Source organism: Euprymna scolopes, chromosome 14 (assembly GCF_053919585.1).
Source record: "Euprymna scolopes isolate OS-2025 chromosome 14, ASM5391958v1, whole genome shotgun sequence".
Classification (NCBI taxonomy): domain Eukaryota; kingdom Metazoa; phylum Mollusca; class Cephalopoda; order Sepiida; family Sepiolidae; genus Euprymna; species Euprymna scolopes.
This window is the reverse complement of record NC_136495.1, coordinates 94,946,703-94,969,190: the sequence shown is the minus strand read 5'-3', so window position 1 is coordinate 94,969,190 and position 22,488 is coordinate 94,946,703. Positions and strand designations below refer to the sequence as shown.

At 32.7% G+C, this 22,488-nt stretch overlaps 1 protein-coding gene across 1 annotated transcript in view; it reads right to left on the bottom strand.

The window, feature by feature from the left end:
• Nucleotides 1-21,709, bottom strand: part of LOC145293170 (uncharacterized) — a 36,083-nt gene extending 14,374 nt beyond the window's left edge. The window contains exons 1-2 of the mRNA XM_080139635.1: nt 21,667-21,709; nt 20,103-20,205 (exon numbers count right to left, since the gene is read on the bottom strand). The gene's annotated coding sequence lies outside the window, so the exon portion shown is untranslated. The remainder of the gene's footprint in view (nt 1-20,102; nt 20,206-21,666) is intronic.
• Nucleotides 21,710-22,488: the final 779 nt, after the last annotated feature.

The following is a 22,488-nucleotide window of genomic DNA, read 5'->3' as shown; positions in this document are numbered from 1 at the left end:
ATAAAATTGGAAAGTGCAATTTCCTAAAGTGTAATGATGTATCCGGTGGAATCATAGGAATGCATGGAATGAAGATATATTCATCTGTATAAAGTCCTGTTATGATTGTTGTTTCTATGATATTGTTTGTTAATTTTTTTACTGCAAACCATGTGCCTTTGCAAAGCTTGGATTGGTTTATATTTCACAACATGATAATTAGTACACCAAATTTCAGTTGCAATACATGCGGTGGCATCCCTGGCAAATATAGCTGTTGGATAATTAACCACTTTATCTGCTTTCACAACAGTGTCACTTGGAATTTTACATTGAATAATAGCGTGATGTCTTTGTATTGACCTGCAAGAATAGCTCGTTCACCCAGTCAAGTGGAATTCTTATAATTTGAATATCTGCAAAAACCTTCTAAACTAACTCTTCTTTTGATGTAATAAAATTACAGAAGTTAAAAGTCAAAGAATTTTGCCCTTATCTCTGATCAGTTGGCACTTTTCCGTATCCAATTTCCCACAAGTGATGCAAAAAGATTTTGTGCAAATCGAACAGTCTGCAACTGAACATGCATATTTTGAGTTAAGTTTAATGTCTTCACATGGCATAAAAAAGTAGAGTATTTGAGACAAGCACTTATTTCATCTGCTGGTGTTGATTGAAGAATAACAGGTAACATTTGTCTGAAATCTTCTTCAAGCAATATTATTGCATTCCCAAATGGTCTGACATTGCCAGTCAAATCTTGCAAGGATCGACCAAGAGCCTCAAGTGATTTTTTACGCATTGTGCATTCATGCTAAACAGTAAGTTTGCATTTCTGCAATATTTTTCCCCATATCGGATGTTTTGGAAATGTCGACATGCGATTTTGGAAAAATTGAATGTTTTAAAGTATAATAAATAATTCTTCTACTTGGCAGCAAGGTCGTAGATATTCCTCATGCAGCAAGGACTAAGGCTATGTCATTTTGTTACAGAATGGCTGCCAAAATCAATTTAATTAGAAAAGTTTTACCAGTTACTTCTGCTGCTGTTCAAGGTAGTAGTAATTTCCATTCTCAGTCAGTAAATTAGGTGACTAAAATAGGATTTATCCAAGTTTTGACAATGCCTTATTCACTGTGATTAATTTAGGAGACTAAAATAGGATGAGGGATTAGAGATGGATAGATAGAGAGGAAGATATATAGATAGAAAAGAGAAAGTGAGAGGAAAATAAAGAAAGAGAAGGAGATAGAGAGAGATAAAGGGATTGATAGATAGACAGAGAGAGGGGGAGAGTTAGAAACAGAGGGCGAGACAGAGTGTTGTGGTGGCACACATTCATTTGCATATGTGGATAGTAACTACACATAAATAGAAAGACTCAGTTAGTCTGAGTGTGTGTTCACCAGAAGCCCTCGAAGGCTACCGAGAGCAGATATGTTCTCCAGCAAAGACTCTTATTTGACACCATTATGTAAATACCCTGTAAATATACCTTTTCCTAATACACTTCTTATTTGATCTACCTTTGTTGAGTCGTCATTTGTATTGCTTTCTACATTACTTGTTTCAACCTGCAAACTTAACAGTGACGACGAGGATGAACGCCAAATATAACAGTTTGACGAAGAAATGGAAAGAACTCACTAAAAAAAAAAAAAAAAAAAAAAAAAAAAAGTTCAATGCAACGGTTGACCTTTCTAAGGAATACAAGTTTTGACGAACGAAATAGTCGTAAAAACGGATTTTACGCTAAAGAGAAGTTCGACTCAAGCGGAAAAAATGAATAATTCAGCGAACATTGGAAAACTGTAAAATATTTTCCTTGCGAAGTACAACACTAAAAGAAAGAAACAGTTGTTTCCTAAATTCCAAGAACAAAAACTACATTCAGGTAAAAAAAAAAAAAAAAAAAAAAAAAAAAAAAAAGTAACCTCGATTAATAGTATTTTATTTACTAAAATACTAGTCGGAAAAAAAAAGAGACAAACCAAAACCTTTAATTGCAGTCTCAAAGAAAAAAAAAAGCAACGATTTACGCCGTTTCCCATGGAATCCATCTTAAAAAAAAATAAATAAACTGTAAAAGTGAATTTTTGTAAAACGACAAACAGATTCGTATTACTAAATTACAAGGAAGTAACATACGAAGAAAAAAAAAAGTTCACCAGTGGATTTCCTAAATTGCTGTAAATACCAACTAAAGTCTTTTTGGTAAACCAAATTTTTCTCTTCGATATTTAAAAAAAAAAAAAAATAAAAAAATACCACAGTTAAACTAAAATCAAGGAAAGATATTTTTAAACTAAAGTTGTCACTGGATAACGGATATAAGACAGTAAAACGTCACAAAAAGAAAAAAAAAAAAAAAAAAAAAATTTAAATGTAGTCCATAAATTTTATTTTTTTCAATTGTTACTCGAGTTGAAAAACTTTTTTTTTTCTATGGAAAGAGTTGTACTTAAGTTTGGCTGTTATTTATTAGGAAATGCCTAAAACGGAAAAGTAAATCGTATTTTGTGGTTTCAGCAAAAGCCTCAGTTCTTATGTTGTGGTTGGATGAGCTTGACTCGCTAGCGAAGTGAGAAAATATTATTCGAGCAGCGATATTACTATTGAAAACAGGAACTATGAACAATTTTTTTTGTAACACAAGCCATTTTATATGGTACGGATATTGTGTTGCATGTGAAATTTTAAAATTTTTCTTCGTAACTGCATTACTGCTACTGAAGGATACAAAAAAAATTAAAAAATGGAAGATTTATCTAGAATGTTAATGCAATTTTTGCAGACGCAACAAAAAGCGCCAGCCGAGCTAGATGCACGTAGAGAGGAGAAAGGCAGAAGAAATTACAATTCGAACATGAAGAAAGGCAGAAGAAATTACAATTCGAACATGAAGAAAGGCAGAAGAAATTACAATTCGAACATGAAGAAAGGCAGAAGAAATTACAATTCGAACATGAAGAAAGGCAGAAGAAATTACAATTCGAACATGAAGAAAGGCAGAAGAAATTACAATTCGAACATGAAGAAAGGCAGAAGAAATTACAATTCGAACATGAAGAAAGGCAGAAGAAATTACAATTCGAACATGAAGAAAGGCAGAAGAAATTACAATTCGAACATGAAGAAAGGCAGAAGAAATTACAATTCGAACATGAAGAAAGGCAGAAGAAATTACAATTCGAACAAGAAGAAAGGCAGAAGAAATTACAATTCGAACAAGAAGAAAGGCAGAAGAAATTACAATTTGAACAAGAAGATAGGCAGAAGAAATTACAATTTGAATATGAAGAAAGGCAAAATGAACGTTTTGCTAAAACACTGGAACTATTAAAGACTAATTGAGAAAATGTTGACAGTACTAATTTCTCGCATGCAACTATTTTTAATAGCATGGACACATTTAATTATGTGCCGGAGGAAGAAAAGACTTTTAAAGCATACTATACAAGATACGAGGATGTCTTTCAACTGGACTGCAAAAGTTAGCCAAATAGCCAGAAAGTGAGCCTTTTACTCAGGAAGTTGGGTGTAAGAGAACACAGCAAGTTTGTAGATTATATACTACCTAAAAAAACTACGGAATTAGATTTCATGGAAGCTGTAAAATTACTAAAAGAATTATTTCATCCGAATGTATCTCTTTTTCATAAGAGATGGTTGTGTATGAATCTAAGGAAGATGGACAACCAAGATTATTTGACATACGCATCAGTTGTCAAAAACTGTGATAAATTTAAGCTAGCGGAACTAACAGTAGAAGATTTCAAATGCCTAATTTTCGCACAAGGGTTAGTCTCCACGAAAAATGCAGAAATATGCAGACGAGTGTTGTCTAAGCTGGAATCTGAGCAAGATTATACACCTCAGAAATTAGCAGAGCATTGTGAAAGGGCCATTACACTAAAAATGAATTCAAAAAAGACAGAAGAATCTGGAGTGGCATATGTAAGAAAGGTTAGAAAACCATACGCACCAACCAAGAACTATACAAATAAAATCAGTCAAAACGGAACGAGATATTCCAAATATAATAATTATAATTATAGTAAAGAATATAACAAGTCTCTTCCTAGATATAACTGTAAGAGATGCGCAGAAAGACGTTGGGAATCAGATTGCCCTTGAAGAAAAAATGCTACATTTGCAAGAAAGTCGGACACAGAAGCGATTGTTGCAGATATAAAGATTTCACCAGAAAGAGAGTACAGCAAACAAAATCAAATGAAAAATTAGACAAAAATCGGCGAAAATACATAAAAGCGGAAATATTTAAAACGCCAATAAAATTACAGTTATCCTTCCGATAAAATTAAAAGGGATTACGAAGAAATTAAAATGTTTGTATTGAAAAATAGCGAAAACCTGTTTGGAATAGATTTAATTGAGAAATTTGGACTCTGGGATAAACCAATTAATACATTCTGTAAAAAAATAGAATGTACTACTCCAACAACAAAAAATATAAAAGAGGACTTGAAAAAATCATTCCCTGATGTATTTATGACTAAATTAGGTCGTTGCAATAAATTTAAGGCCTCGTTTAAACTTAAAGAAAACACCAGCCCAATTTTTAGAAAAAAGCGAAACGTTCCCTTCGCTGGGTTGGAAAAGATTAATAAAGAATTAGACAGATTGGAACAGACAGGAATGCTATCAAAAATAGAACTTAGCGACTAGGCAGCCCCCACCGTATATGTAAAGAAAAAGAATGATGAAATCAGAGTGTGCGCAGACTAAACTCCATATTACAAGATTACCATTACCCTCTACAAAGCCCAGAGGAAATATTCACAAAGTTGAATGGAGGTAATATCTTCTCCAAGATAGACTTGAGCGACACGTATTTACAAATACCGGTCGAGAAAAATTGCTCAAAAATATTATGCATCAACACGCATAAGGGATTGTACAAATACAACCGGTTGCCCTTTGCCATCAAAGTAGCGCCTGCCATTTTTCAACAAGCAATGGACACCATGCTAAGTGGTATTGAGTGCGCATGTGCATACCTGGACGACATTGTTATCAGGAGCAAATCCCTAGAAGGACATAAGGAGCATTTAAAACAAGTATTCATTCGAATACAAGAATTCGGGTTTAAAGTAAAAGAAAATAAATGCGACTTTTGTATGAGCAAAATTAAGTATCTTGGACATATAATAAATAAACATGGGCGATGTCCAGACCCAGAAAGATCTGCGGCAATAAAAAATATGCCAGCACCTAATAACATAACAACCTTGCAGAGTTTCTTAGGACTCGCAAATTATTACCAATCTTTTATTGAAGGGATGCATAATTTGCGAGCTCCTTAAATGAGCTGCTAAAAAAGGACACACCTTGGAACTGGACGCAAGAATGTCAAACGGCTTTTTATAAAATAAAGAGCGCACCAACATCTGAATTATTTCTAACTCATTATGACACAAAATTAAATATAGTCGTCGCTAGTGACGCTAGTTCCTACGGCATAGGAGCATGCATTCAACATATCATGCCTAACGGATCTAGAAAGCCGGTAGCTTACGCTTCAAGAACGCTGCTTCCAGCAGAGAAGGCGTATTCACAGATTGAAAAAGAAGCATTGAGTATAATCTTTGCAGTGACTAAATTCCACCGTTATTTATATGGTAGACAATTCATACTTGAAACCGACCATAAACCATTAGTCACAATCTACGGATCAAAAAAAGGATTGCCTGTATACACCGCAAATAGATTGCTGCGCTGGGGTACGATCCTACTTAATTACGATTTCCAGCTACAACATCTAGCATCGAAAAAGATTTGCCATGCGGATGGACTTTCAAGACGGATACCACAGAAACATAATTTGGAAGAATCAATGATTGCAGCAATTCGAACCAATTATAAATGACAAAAAGGTTCAGGAAATTTTTTCCATATGTAACGATGTGTTATTATATAGCGAGAGAGTAGTAATACCGAAAACGTTGCAGAAGAGGATTTTGAGAGACTTCCACACAGGACATCCGGGGATAAATCGGATGAAGTCTCTAATGAGAAGCTACGTATACTGGCGTAACATGGACGTCGATATAGCTACAACAATAAATAGATGTGAAGGATGCCAGTTAGCGGCAAAATCCCCACCTATAGTACACAAACCTTGGCCGAAAACCGACCACCCATGGTCGAGAATCCATATGGACTTCGCTGCTCCAGTAGGAGAAAATTACTACTTAATTGTGGTAGATAGTTATACAAAATGTCCTGAGGCAATGCGTTGCAGGAATCCAACAACGAACAACTCAATAGGATTCCTACACGAGTTATTTGCACGATTTGGTGTACCAGATACACTGTTCACTGACAATGGAACTCAATTCACATCCACAGACTTTAAGGAATTTTGTGACACGTTCCAAGTAAAGCATATCACTACTCCGCCGTATCATCCAAGATCAAACGGCCTCGCGGAGAGGTTCGTGGACACATTAAAACGAGCGTTGAAAAAATCCATTGGGATACCAACGGAAAAAGCTTTGCAACAATTTTTGCAAATATATATAGGATAATACCGCACCCTAATACCCCGTCAAACATATCACCAGCTGATTTAATGTTTGCCAGAAAGGTAAAATCAGCGTTTGATAAATTATTGCCAAGACAGGCAATTGTCAGAAACACTACACACATGATAAGAAAGAAATATAACTCGGGAGATCGAGTATATTTCAAGTGTTACAGGAATAACACTTCTTACTGGGAATGTGGAGTAGTGGATAAACGCATTGGTGATTGTACATACATGATTAAAGGTCCAAAAAATATACATAAAAAGCACCTGAACCAAATAAAAAAACGCCACATTCAAGATGGTGATTATACAACTGCAGTCGAAGAGGAGGAAACCATGGACATCATATACGACTCCTTTAATTTGGAACCGCCTCAATATACACCTGAACCCCGAAGATCAGGTAGAAAAAGAAAGTTTAATTGAAATCTGTGCGACTTCAAATCTTGGGAGGAGGGTGTTGTGGAGGCACACATTCATTTGCATATGTGGATAGTAATTACACATAAATAGGAAGACTCAGTTAGTCTGAGTGTGTGTTCACCAGAAGCCACCGAAGGCCGCCGAGAGCAGATATGTTCTCCAGCAAAGTCTCTTATTTGACACTATTATGTAAATATCCTGTAAATATACCTTTTCCTAATACACTTCTTATTTGATCTACCTTTGTTTGTTGAGTCGTCATTTATATTGCTTTCTACGTTACTTGTTTCAACCTGCAAACTTAACACAGAGGAAAGGAGAGAGAGATAGAGGGAGTTAGAGAGAGAAAGGGGCTCAAAGAGAGATGGAGAGGGTGATATAGAGAGAAAGATAGATTGAGAGAGGGAAAGGGAGAGATGGATATAGAGAGATATTAAGAGAGGAAGAAAGAGGGGGGGGAGAGAAACAGAGGTGAACTACACTTCACCGCTTTTTTTCCTTATTCAGTAGAGAAGAAATCTTTCAAGACTGAGGTAATTTTAATTTTTTATTACTATCCAGAGTACCTTTTTTTTTTTTCGGGAGCTAGATTTTCCACACATTAGAAACCGACCGGGTTATCTGTACTTTCACCTAACAAATTAATAAAAAAAAGATATTGTAAAATTTGAATTTAGTGTGAAAATACTATTTTAAAAAATAGCACAACATAAGTGCCACTTTAGGTACTCCTTGGGCGTTGAGTTCCATGGCGTATAGCATAATTATTTAATGGTTGCTCCCTTATCCCCCCCCTAATCAAGGCTAATGCATACGCACGTAACATTTATTTACTGACATTGGCTTAGTAACTAAACAATTTATTGATAATTTCGTAACCCTTAAACGCATGCCAGAAGATTTAAATTGGTTCATTATTGTTGTAATGAAAAAATAAAGTTTCATTCAACACAAAACCAAAAACACATTAATGATAAATGGTTTATTATTCTATTGATTGACATTTACTAATTTTTAGATAAAAAAAAGTAAAATAAAAAATTAATAAAACAATAGTTGTTTTTGTGCGCATGTAAAAATGTTTGTAAAAGTGAGAAATTATTTTAATCATTTTAAAAAGTTGGTATTTTTTTTTTTTTTTTTTTAGATTAGCTCCACCTTATAATCACCCCCAATCTCCTCATCTTAAGAACAGCTTCCTGAATAAACACCATTTTCTGAAGGGGGGGGGTGAAAAAATATTTGCAAAATGTAACTGATATTTGTTGTCAGCATACCCACCAGAAAATACTAATTAAAAAAAAAAAAAAAGTGGGGTTTAGTGTCCATTGCAGAGAAGTAGATTTATTTATCAATAACAGTCGTCATTTAAAAAAGAAAATTGTGGAGGTGGACCTAAATGTAAATATTTACCCAAAAAATTATCCACTCATGTAAATTAAAAATGTCTGTAAAAGTGAGAAATTATCAATACATGGTTTAGTTATTTTTTTTTTTAATATTCATGAAAAGTATTTACGTAAGTAAATACATGAATTACAAATGTTTGTAAAAGTGAGAAATTATCAATACATGGTTTAGTTATTTTTTTTTTTTTAATATTCATGAAATAAACCAACGAAAGTAAATACATGAATTACAAATGTTTGTAAAAGTGAAATTATTAATAAATGTTTAACTTTTTTTCTTTTAATATTCATAAAGAGTAAAACTTTTTTTCCAATATTCATGAAAAGAGTTAAGCCAACGTAAATAAATAATGTTTGTGAAAGTGCGAAAGGCAACGTAAGTAAATAAATGATAAATGTTATGTGCGCATGCATTAGCCTTGACTAAGGGGGGGGGGCTAAGGGAGCGACCATTAAATAATTCTGCTGGTCGTCATGGAACTCAACACCCAAGGAGAACCCATTTTATTTTAAATATTTATTTTCCAAAGGACTGTTTGAATAAATCAACAATGAATAAAATGGTGCTTCTACCCTTTATTGCCGAAATTGGAGACGCCATCTTTTTTCACGCACTTGCTATCCAAATATAGGGGAGACATCATTATATGGCCGAACGATTGCTTCCGGAAAGGGAAAGAATAAATTTACCAAAATTAACATTTATTACTTCCGGAAACGTTAAATTAAATTAAAATTATCATTTATTACTTCCAGAAACTTGGTAAACCGATATTACTGGAGAAAATGAATCTTGACAATTCAAAAGAAGGTTTAAAATTATTTACTTGTTCGAAAAAAAAAAAAAAAAAAAATTAAACTTCCGGAAAGAACTATGAAAAAAGTAAATAAGAAAGTGAAAAAGAACATATCCATAATTGTTTAATTGGAAATGTTTCGATTTAATTAATGAGAACAGGAAAGTTTTTCATGGAACAGTTTTTGTTTTTTTTTTCAAACAAATAAATAATTTTATACATTTTTTTTTTTTTTAATTAAAGCGACTTTGAAATGCCAACAACAAATTAATTTAAATGATTGTTTTTTTTGTTTTTTTTACGGAGAAGTGGGTTGTTTTTATTTTTTTTTTTTTACTGAGAATCAAAATATTGTAAAAACATCGATTGAAAAGTTTGCGTAAAAAAGTATAATTTTAAGAAAACAATTTTGAAATGAAAGCAACATCAGACTTTTTTATGTAAACTTTTTTATGTAAACAAGAAAGAAACTAAACAATTAAAACGTACTGTTTCATGAGTGAAAAGCCTTAAGATACATAAATGAATTTAAATTTAAAAAATATAGGATTTTTTTTTGTGTGCTAATGCAGAGAGTGATCCACAATATTTTTTTTTTAAATCGTATTACCACATTTAAGTAAAGTTATGTTTTTTATTCAATTGTAAGGTTAAAGTACAGAATAGGTACAAAACACATTCCCTTCCCCAGGTTAAATATGGCTTTTTAAATAATAACATTATTTCAGCACGGATCACTCTCTGCATGAGTACCTTTTTCTTTTTTTATTTATCTTGTAATTCGAGAGTAGTTGAAACGGAAGTTACCGGAAATAAAACCGGGCAGTCTCACGAAAAATATTTATATTTTAATTAATATTTTTATAATTCGCAATGTTAAATTATTTTAATAACATGCAAACATTCATTGACTTTAAAGATAGATTTTCAGAAAATCTCAATTAAATTAGTAATGTAGAAATATGGGTTTATCGATGTTGAACGAACCAAGAATTACATTATATATATATATACTAGTTTTTTTTTTTTTTTTTTTTTTTTAGATTAGGTCCACCTTATAATCACCCCCCCTCCAACCTCCTCATCTTAAGAACAGCTTCCGGAATAAACATCACTTTTGGAGGGGGGGCTATTTGCCAAATTTAACTGATATTTGTTGTCAGCATACTCACCCGAAAATACTATTAAAAAAGAAAAGGGGGGTTATCCTTTACGGAAATGGTCCCGACGTCCGCCTCGTTCTGAGTTCGGGGAGAGGCCGTTTGACGTAGGCGGTGTCGAGCCAGAAAATTACCCTAACCCTAAAATATGCAATATGTCACAGACAGATGCTTTTACAAATATTGTGAAACAAATCACAGAATTTTACAGGGTTAACTAACCACGTGGAACTATTCTAATCATGTGGACTGTTTTTTTGTTTTTAAATTCTAATTATTTGAACTGTTTATTTTGTAAAATTCCAATTATTTGAACTGTTGAATTATCAAAAATTTGAACTGTTTATTTTTTTAAATTCTAATTATTTGAACTGTTTAAAATAAAAAAATAAAAATTCTAATTATTGGAACGGGTTTTTTTTCTCCTTAAGTTAACAACTGGGCACTTTATTGAAGGGGTAATTTTCTGCCTCGACACCGCCTACGTCAGACGGCCTCTCCCCGAGCTCAGAACGTGGCAGACGTTGGGACCATCTCCTTAAAGGTTATTCAAAAAAGGAGGGGTTCAGTGCCCGTGGCAGAGAAGTAGATTTATTTATCAATAAAAGTTGCAGAGAAGTAAATTTATTTATCAATAAAAGTCGTCATTTAAAAAAGAAAATTGTGGAGGTGGACCTAAATGTAAATATTTACCCAAAAAATTATCCCAAAGTTTATTACAAAAACGTTTTGTTTTCGCACTATACAACAATTTGTTGATCCGCGCATGTAAATTAAAAAATATTTGTAAAAGTGAGAAGTTATCAGTAAATGATTTAGTTTTTTTTTTTGTTAATTTATTTATTTACATTAGGTCCACCTCCACAAATGTTAAGAACGGCTTTTAGAATAAACACCCTCAACCTCTCCATGTTAACAACGGATTTCGGAATAAACACCATTGGGGGGGGGGATATTTTTTTTAAAAAAGTCGATAAAAGTCGTCATTTAAAAAGAAATTTAAAATCAAATGTTTGTAAAAGTGAGAAATTATTAATAAATGTTTAGTAACATTTTTCGGTGCTAATGCAGAGAGTGATCCGCGCTATTTTTTAAATCGTGTTTTTTTTTATTCAATTGCAAGGAACAATAGAATAGGTACAAAACACCCTCCCCTCCCCATGTTAAGAATGGCTTTTTAAATAATAACGTTATTATTTTAGCATGGATCACTCTCTGCATGAGTACCCATTTTTCTTTTAATATTCATAAAAAGTAAAACTTTTTTCAAAATAAATAAATAAATAAATGTTTGTAAATGTGACAAATAATCGTTTAGTTACGGCAACGTCAGTAAATAAAATGTTACGTGCGGGGTGGGATGGGAGACTAAGGGAGCGACTATTATTTTTTTCTACTGGTCGCCATGGAACTCAACGCCCAAGAAGTACCAAAATGTAATTTTTTTTGTCAAATAAATAAATTTCAAGCAATTTTTGCAATAAATAATAGATAGCAACTTCGTTAATTTTACGACTCGCCCCAGCATATTATAAACACCCTAACTTCCCCATGATAAAACGGTTTTCGGAATGAATAACCTCCCCATATTAAGAACGGCTTTCGAGGTTTATGGAAGGGCGTTTTTTTTTAACATGGGGGGGGTAGGGTTTTTATAATACGTTGAGGCATGTCGTAAAAATGAAATAGTTTAGAAAAAGTTAAAACAAACTTTTTTATGTAAACAATGCCGTGAAAAGAAACGAAACAATTAAAACGTAATGTTTCATGAGTGAAAAGCCTTAACATAAATAAAATTAAAAAATTGGTAAGTACATAAATGAATTTAAATTTTTAAAATATGGGATTTTGTGTGTGTGTGTGTGTGTGTGTGTGTGTGTGTGTGTGTGTGTGTGTGTGTGTGTGTGTGTGTGTGTGTGTGTGTGTGCTAATGCAGAGAGTGATCCGTGCTATTTTTTTAAAATCGTTTTCCACGTTTAATTAAAGTTTATGATATGTTTTTATTCAATTGTAAGGTTAAAGTACAGAATAGGTACAAAACACCCTCCCTTCCTCATGTTAGGAATGGCTTTTTAAATAATAACATTATTATTTCAGCACCGATCACTCTCTGCATGAGTAAGTTTTTTTTTTTGTTTTTTTTTTTTACTTATCGAGTTAACAGAAAATGAAATCTTTCGTCAATTCGTGGCTGTGAAATGAATCGAACCGGAAGTTCAGTTTTATCAACAGAACAGATTCGCAGTAACGGTTAAAAAAATATATTTATTTTATTTAATATTTTAATTTTAATAATTCGCGAGGTAAATTTATTTTAATAACATAAAAAACATACCTCGACTCTAAAAATGGGTTGTCTGAAAATTTCAAATAAATTGGTAACGTACAAATATGGTTTTATTCGTTTAGAACGAACCAACTTTACATTTATATATATATATATATATATATATATATATATACTAGCAAAAGTACCCATCGTTGACTGGGTTCAAAAACAGCCTACAGAAAATGAACTGATTTATGAAAGTATGATAGGTTATGAAAAGGAAGGGTTGTAAAGAGATAGCTTCGAATTTGGGAGTATCAAAACCAAAGCAAAATATGATGAAAGTAAAAATAAAATAGATAATCCCCATAATTTATTATACCATACCTGTTCACACTGAAACACTTATCACAATATTCTGTGGATCTATACTAAAAAAATCTTGTTAAACTTTGTGACCTATTTCCATTCTTTAGAGGTCAGGCGCGAACGAACACCCCATAATTTTATTATACAGGATTTCTTCAAACTGAAACAATTATCAAAGTATACTTATGCAGATAGATATGAAAAGTCTTTAAGGTTTGTGCTTATTTCCATTCTATGGAGGCCAGGCGCAAACGCAGACCCCATAATTTTATTATACCATCCCTATTTAAGTTAAAACATACTTATCAAAGTATTATTATGTACATCTATATCAAAAACACTTGTAAACGTTTTTTAATTTTTAACTTTTTTTATTTCCATACTTTGTGGACCAGGCGCGTACGCAGACCCCACAATTTTAAAGAATCATCATTATGCCAGATCAAACATATTCATTCCTGTGTCTCGATACATCTATCATTATATGTGATCAGTTTTCTATAATAGTCAACCATATAGGAGCCTATTCGTGATCAGACACACACAAAAATTCAGCTTTATATTATAGAGGTGTGTGTATGTATATATGGGTATATGCAGGTTTATATATACGAGTGTACATATAAATGTACATTTATGTGTATGTATATGCATGCACAGTTTTTAGTGTAAGCCTTACTATTTAGGCCTGTTAAAATACTTATTTTTATTATTTACATATATATGTATGTATAATTTATCTATATATGTTTCAATGATGTATATATGTATAGTTATGTCTTTATAATGCATATATATGTTGATGTATGTTTTGTGCTGTTTTACATGCTCATATATATATATATATATATATGTGTGTGTGTGTGTGCGCACATATAGGTGTATATGTATATATGTGTGTGTATGAATATATATGCATGTGTGGATCTGTACATGTTTGTGTATGCATGTATGTCTGTTTATAGATATTTATATAATATATATGTGTGTATATGGGAATGCATGTATTATGTATGTATGTACGTTGCATGTGGCAATATATGCGTATATGTGGATGTCAACCATATCTACACTTATGCACACAATTTTTTATGTAGACATTATTTGTCTGTGATTAAAATATAAATATTATTATAATAAAAATGGCACAGTTTTTTTACCTTCGCACCCAAAATACTGCATGCCACATACAAATCTATCATGTCGCGACTATTAACCACTACATTCTGTAACTTTAGAACTTCATTATAGACATTTAGGTTTCATAATAAAATCGTACATTACATACTAGGAGCGACATCATCACTATCACCTTTAAAGAAAGCAGTTCCTATTCCCCCCCCCCACACACACCATTCCATGTTTGTTTGCAGGATTTTTTTTTTTTTTTTTTACTCTACCGGCATCTCTTTGGAGGTAGAGAGGTTTTTTTTTTTTTGTTGGAGTTTGTGTGTTTGGTTGAGGGTCTTGAGATTTTTCTTTGTCTGGAAGTTTTTGTTTAGCTTGGGAAATTCATTTGGGTTCTTGTTCATTACTTTGTCTTTTTGGATTTGTTTATGTGTTTTAATATTTTCTGTATCGTTATCAGTTCCCATCATTTCTAATATTTGGAAACTATGTTGCACCTCTATTGTTTGCGTTTCCTGTTTCCTAGAGTGTTCTTTATTGTTTTGTTACTGGTTTTATTGGTCTCTGTGATATATTTTTAAGTGCTTCAGTTGTAGGCAGATTATTATCTTTCTTGTTTTGCTTTATTATTTATATTGTTTTATTTGAACCAAGGTACTTTGAGACTATTTTGAAAATTGGGCCATTCTTCATGGTTTAATGAGATTAGTTTATTAGCTCTTAAAATTCATTGTATACTTCATTGTATTGATGTTTTTTTATTATTTCAGCATATGTTTCAACTTTTAAAAATGTTTCAACTACTTTAGATTCTAGGAAAGTTATGTTCCCTTTAGGTTTTACCTCCGTTATTTCTTTGCGTATATTTTACATATTTTGGAGTATGCAGGATGGTTTTCTCTGCAGTTTGTACATTTTAATTCATTAGTACACTCTTCATCTAAGTGGTCTGACTTTCTATCCCCACACTTTCCACATGTTTTTTTTTTCCTTTGCAGATTTCTTTGTGGTGTCCATACTTGTGGCAATTAAAACATCTCAGATGAGCTGGTATATATTGCTCTACTTTTATATTTAAATAACCAATTTTAACTTCTTTTGCTATTGATGGAGAATCAAAAGTTAGTATATATGTATTTGTCGCAATCAGCCTACCATACCTTTTTATATTTATTCCTCCTTGTTTTTTTTTCAGCTCCTTTTTTGTTTCTTCTTCCATTGCTAGAGATAACTCGTAGCTTCAGATCACTCCTTTAAATATATTCAGTCTTTCATGTGGGAAGACTCTGCATTTGTATTCGTGGAATTTATCCATTTTAACTAAGTTTTAGGCATCTTTCTAATTGGTGATTTTTATTAAGTTGTTTCCATCTTTTTTTTTTTTTAGAAGTGCTTCTGTTTAGTATTTTTTCTATTAGGAATGGTGATAAATCACCATTTTTTTCTTTTCCAGTAATTCAAATATCAGGAATCTTGGAAGATTTCTTTTGTGGATGGTAAGGCTTTTCCATTATTTTTCTCATTGTCCGAGCTGGAGAGATCAGAGACATATCAATGGTTTCTTCTCCGGTATTTAGTGTCTAAAAGGCAGTAGTTTTTGTTTTGGTTTTTCAGAAAAAAATTATTCATTTATCATGCTCCCTACCCACCTTGGAGTCCATAATTGGGATATGCTTATGCCGGGGCTACATGATAGACATACTCTTTTGGTCAGTAAAATCTCGTGCACTTTCTGTTGACTAAATGATTTAAAATTAATTTGTTTAGCTGAAAGCAGATTTGAAGAGTTTTGGTCTTACCAATTGATTGACCCTTAGCCATCACTTGGGATAATAATTTGGGGGATAATGTTAAGTGGATGGGGGATAAGTATTTTGTTAAGTTTGGAGTGGATTATATATAACGGGGCTTGACATGACCGGCTGATTGATCGGATCAGGCCTCTCTGACCCCCGTCTAGCCAAAGTGGTGTGTTAAGGAAGTTTAGGTGCGTAAGCCACACCTCCAAGTCCTTCAACCACCAGGATTCTGTCCTAAGACAGAACAGGTCGCCACCCTCGACCAACAAGTCGCCCTATTGAGAGACTTATTTGCTGCAGGGGGGGGGGCAGTCAGCATATTCTAAGGCCCCGCTGATAGGGCAATCATCAAGTGGTGTCCTGCCTGGTACAGGCATTGATGGCTATGGCTCTCCATCTATCTCTCCCTGGAGGCATTCATGAATTCATTGCTACTTATCATTTTTGATGTTGCTGAGGTATTCAAACTGTTTCTCTCTATCATCCTCTGCTTCTACCCACAATCTTTCTCATTTGTCTTTTTCGCACTGTTCTTATTAGCGACCGTTCTGTGTTTCTAGTTCTGAGGATTCCTAATACCTTCTGGTTTGTTTCCTTTTTTCTCCAGGATATCTTCAAAATTCTCCTCAGGAACCAAGTTTCAGTTAACTTTAGTCTCTTCCTGGTGCTGTTGGTCCAGCACTCACAACCGTATAACAAAAAAGAACAGACCATACATAAGTTTGGAGTATTCTAAATTCAGAATATTCCGTAAATTATAATTGACCAAAGAGATGCGCACAATTTTTTTTTTTTTTTTGTATTGCTACCCAGACTTATCGAGAGGATAATAATGGATTTATAAATGTTCTAAGATTATCATTTTGGTATTTTTTTTACGACCTAACCGAGCGTAATATAAACACCTCCCCCGTGTTAAAATGGCTTTCGGAATAAACACCCCACATCTCGAAAGTCGTTCTTAACATGGGGAGGTTGGGGGTGTTTATTCCGAAAGCCGTTCCTAACATGAGGTTGGGGGGGGGGGATAGACTACGCTGGATTAGGTCATAAAAAAAACTAACAACATTTTTTTTATATTAAAGTTGGGGTAAATATGAAGAATTACTCCACCCTCGAAAATTCCTTTAAAATTACCACTCATCGGTTTTCAAGGTCGCTGAAAATAAAAATAACGTTTAAAATTACGGCAAATGAGTAGTTTCCAAGATATGAAGAAATGTTAGTTTTATAAAGTGGGAGAATCACTTTTCTTTAATAATTTAACGTAAAATGAGCACCCACTTTGTGGGCACGATTTTTTTTTTTTTGGTGGGGTGGGGGGCTTTCTTTTCATCCTCGGAAAATCATTTAAAATTACCACTAACGTTTAAAATTACAGGAAACAAGTAGTTTCCAAGATATGGTCACCTTTCTTTTTTTTTTTTTTTTAGTGGGGGGGGGGTACCGGGGTTTTTTTTTTGTTCCTTTTGTTTTGTTTGTTTTTTAGAGAGGGATATTCAATTACAGAACTTGTAGTTTTTTAACCGTTTTGAGCAGAAGAACTGTTTAATATTTTACAAAAATTCTGTTTACATTTGGTGGGAGGTGGTGGAGGGGCGGAGGTTGTTGTGGCGGCCGTGGCATCCACAACATTCCCTGCCCCTCTACCGCCTCCCACCAAATGTAAACAGAATTTTTGTAAAATATTAAACAGTTCTTTTGCTCGGTTAATGACGTTAAAACGGTTAATTAAACTGCATAAGCACCTGTTAAAAACTATACAATTGAATATCCCCTTTCAAAAAAAGAACGAACAACAAACCGGCAGCCCGGCAGCCGTGACCGACCATAAAGTGAGTGTATTTCTTTATATCTTGGAAACTATTTGTTCCTTGCGATTTTAAACGTTAGTGGTAATTTTAAAGGATTTTCCGAGGGTGAAAAGAAAGCCCCCCACCCCACCAAAAAAAAAAAAATCGTGCCCACAAAGTGGGTGCTCATTTTACGTTAAATTATTATATAAAAGTGATCCCCCACTTTCTTAAAACTAACATTTCTTCATATCTTGGAAACTACTCATTTGCCGTAATTTTAAACGTTATTTTCGTTTTCCGCGACCACGAAAACCTATAAGAGTGGTAATTTTAAAGGAATTTTCGAGGGTGGAGTAATTCTTCATATTTACCAAAGTTGGATCAGAAATATTAAGTATTATATTGCTCGGGGTTGTTAAAACTCAATTTCGTCTTCGGCTTAATTTCGAACTGAAGCATTTAATCCACAAGTGTGGAAAAGACACCGGAAGAAAGTCGTTGGTTATATCGTTGGAAATTGTTCGGAATAACTCAGACGAAAACAGTAAGAACAAATTTAACTTTAAAAGTTAATATACGAAAGAAAAAAAAAAGGGGGAGGGCAGAGAAAGTATCGCGATGTTTTTTTTTTTTTTTTTCTAGTATTTAAGTTGAATTATTACAGTATCCGGTATCCTTTCGTTCATTATTGTTAGGTGGAAATACAGAATAGTTACAAAACACCCCCTCCCCATGTTAGGTTTTTTTGTTGTTGTTTTTTTACAGCACGGTAACTTCTCTGCACAAGTACTAGAATTTAAACAAACGGGTTCAAGTTCACTTGATTCTCATGGATGGCGGCATTTAATGCGTGATATACGAACGAAGTTGAAATATTCTAAAAAAAAAAAAAAAAAAAAAAAAAAATCACATAATTTGATCAAGTAGTTTTTTGGGGTTGTTTTTAATATTATTCAAGCAAACCCAATTTTACAACTAAATCCGATGAAAAAAAGAGATACAACTCAAATCAAAATGTAGAGGGCAAAAAAAAAAAAAATAAGCCGCGGGTTTAATGCCGTTTAAAATCACTAAAAATCGTAAATTTTGATTTTCTTAAAAAATTTGATCGATTTACGTAATTTTTGGAATATGATATCTCCGTTCTGTAAAGGGTATAGGTACACGGATGAAGTTTTTCATTTTTGTTTATCACCATAAGTGACACTGCTAATCTGAACTTGCACCCACAGACGTTTTGTCTTTGTTGTAATAAAGAAAATAATTAGTTGTTTTTTTTTTCTTTTTAATTAAAATCTTGACGAAAATAAAATAAATTTTGAAAATTTCAATCTAGTTTGCGAAAATTTGTTTCAGCCTTTTAAAAAAAAAAAAAAAAAAAAAAAAAAAAGAAAATAAAGTCCACGATATTTTATAAATGTATATTTGAAACAAAAGATTCGTTAATCGTGAAGATGTTCTACCTAAAGGAATATTGTTAACATTTCGCACACACCTCTCTTTTTTTTTTAATATTTACCAACACAACAACAAAGGGGGGGGGGGGGTAAATATTTAAATAAACAGTTCAATTAGTCAATGGCTGGGAGTTTCATTTTGTGATTTTCTTTGTTTATTTCTAGCCTCGGTGACTAAATGAAGTAAACCGTTTTAATAGTCTCCCCATATAATAAGGAAACTAAAAATTTAAGAAATGTTGGTACTTAGGAAGAATACGGACCGTGCTGAAATAAAGTTATTTAGAAACCGACTTTTATAATGGAAAGGAAGGGGGGTTCTTTGCGACTGCTTTGTACTTTCACCTAACAAGTTAATAAAAAGATTCTGTAACGATTGAATTTAAATTGAAAATCTAAGAAAATAAAAATAACAAAAATAGTACGGTCCGTAGTCTGCAGAAGTATGGAAATGTTTTCAATTTAAATAAAGTGTAAAAGGATGGAAAAAGAAGAAAAAGAAAATATAAAGTTATGTTTAAGATCGCTCTCTCTAGAGAGAGAGAGAGAGAGAGAGAGAGAGAGATTATGCGCGTGTGTGTATAGTACGGACGAAGAAAAGATACGGAAAATATACAACAAAAAAAAAAAAAAAACGAATATGAATAATATAAAAATAAACACAAACTTCTTGGTACTTATGCACTTTTGTTACCGAGCTGAAATAATACCGTTATTATTTAGAAAGCCATTTCTAACATAGGAAGGGGATGTTTTGTAATTATTCTGTACTTTCACTTAACAATTTATCGTAAAATTTTAAAATACAATTTTAAAAAATAACACGGTAACAAAAATGCATAAACACCAACTTCTTTCCTCATTATTATATACTTAACGAAAATAGCTTAAGCAAATTATATATTTCCATAACTTCTAATTCATTTTTAAGATGTAAGTAATTGTAATCGTCGCACTTACTAAGTATAAATAAATAATATTTACAGTCGCCGCTGCAAAGAACGAAATAATCGGCTCTCCTGTTTGCCGCCGACACTGTTTATGCCGACAACCACGTGATCGTCTGGTAAGAAATAAAGGAGCAATAGTTACAAGTTTTTCAAACAATCGTCTTTTTCATTTTATCATTCAATAACAAACATTCCAATGAAATATAATTCCCAAAACAACCAATTAAAAAAAATGATGATATTTAAAATTCTACATTGATTTACGTTTCCGACAGTCTCGAAGATGCAAGACAAACGTCTTCGACAGTTTCCGGGATTCAACGAAACCTAGCGAAGTATTTTGAAGAAAAGCATGTTTTTAATTTTGTTTTATTTTGTTTTGTTTTATTTTTCATTACTTATATTTAGCTTATAAAATTTATGCAAATACCAATTTTCCTTTGATTAGAATGAGATAAGAAATTATTTTAACTGAACTCGTACATATTTGTTTCGTAAACTTTCCTTAAATATCCGTTTATGTACGAGATGTTTTAAAACTATTATTAGAATTACATTGACCTCTCTTTCTTTCCAAAAGAAAACAAAGAAGGTCAGATTTAAAATGGAAACGTTATCCGGAGCTTTTTTTAGTTTTTATTTTTCTTTTTAATATTAAAAAAAAATAATGATTTCGTTGATTGATTCAGAATTTTTTTCTTTTTTTTTTATTTCAATTTTTACTTTAAGGCTATAATGAATCAGATTTGGAGGTTGTACCGTTCGGTTTTCTACGAAAAGATTATTTTATTTTCATATTATTAAAAATATGAATAATTAAGAAAAAGAGAATTGGGGTATTTTTATTTATTTTTCGCGATTAAAATTAAATTAAGTTAGCAACAACATTTTAGCAAACACTCGGATGAATAACTTAACTTTTGTTAATTTATTGTATATTTACTTTGCGCAAAACTATTTTAGGGGATCCATATCAGCCCGACTGTTTGCGATTACGGAACAAACCGGAATTTTTCGAAGTCGTTTAAAGATTTGAAAGCCGCGATAAAACGTAAAGAAGGCAGTCGGCATGACAAAAACCAAAAACTTCAACAAAGGGCAACAAACAGAAATGGACTCTTGATTTGGGCCATATCTAACCCAAACAAAAGGGTCATGTTTGCAATTTTAGGGGGTTTAGGCTGTTTTTAGTGTCGTCTGCCTTTTTACATTTTTTCTTTATTCGCATCTTTCAAATCGTAATCAGTTAGGTTAGAGTTACTGTTAAAAAAAAGTTTCAAGGAAAATAAAGTTGAAAAATTTTGCTAGAAAGAAATAAAAAACTAAAAGAAAGGTAGGGCAACAAAATAAAATAAAAAGTTGGCAAAAATAAATATACAACAAAAAAAAATAACGATCGATTTCAAACAACAAAGAGAAAACAAAATTTTCATCTTTTACAAACTAAACAAAAAAGAATTATTTCTAACCTAAATTAAACCTAAATTAAAATGAAAGTGAGTAAACACTGAAGACACTTTTAACTGCAAGTAATATGGTGTGACCTGTACCAACGCCCACTGACGTCCACCTACCTGCTCCACTGCTCCAGTGCCCATTGACGATCGGCTACACTAAGATCTAACTACCAGTTCCTACCTCAAGGACCCAAGAATCTCAACCTCGCGAGACTCCCATTCTCACTCCAGCTGATCTTGAATCTATTGCAACACATTTTACCCTTTTCTTGGTGATAATAAAGCGCGATATCCTATTGTCTTAAAGCGAACTGTGTTTGTCATCATTCTTTGCTATTGCCGTTATCTCTTTGCCTTGCGTCTACTTCATGAGCTGTAACGGTCGATTGTCACCTTCATGCCGCCTTTCACTCCTCTGCAACAAAACTGCCATCTTTTTCGTTCCAACCCAACAAATGCTAGTTTTGTTTCGAAGTTAATAAACACTTTAACATACTTTGAAACACACACAAAAAAGTTATTCTGATTGCTTATCTTGCCTTTGGTAACATCTATTTCTTGTATATTTATTTGTTCAACTCGTTTTTTTTTTCTGGTTCTTGTTAAAAATGTTCGAAAGTTGATTTATTTAATGATTGTAAGACAATTACGAAACTGATTCTTAACACGGAGGAAGATGTCATGTCATTGACCCTAAATCAGAGAAAAATGCAAAAAGATATTTCATTCAATGTCGGTACTAACTGACTGTTTAGCGTGTGTTCTGCCCATTTCCAGTCTATTTATAAATTGGAAACATTCGAGCTGATATAGGTTGCCTCCTATAGAAGTACCATTTTTAAATTTCTACTAGTGATGCTGGAGTGAATGCAGTATTATAGTGATTGAAGAATTTGGTTATGAAAATGATAGACACTTATTAGGTACAGTGGAAAAGAT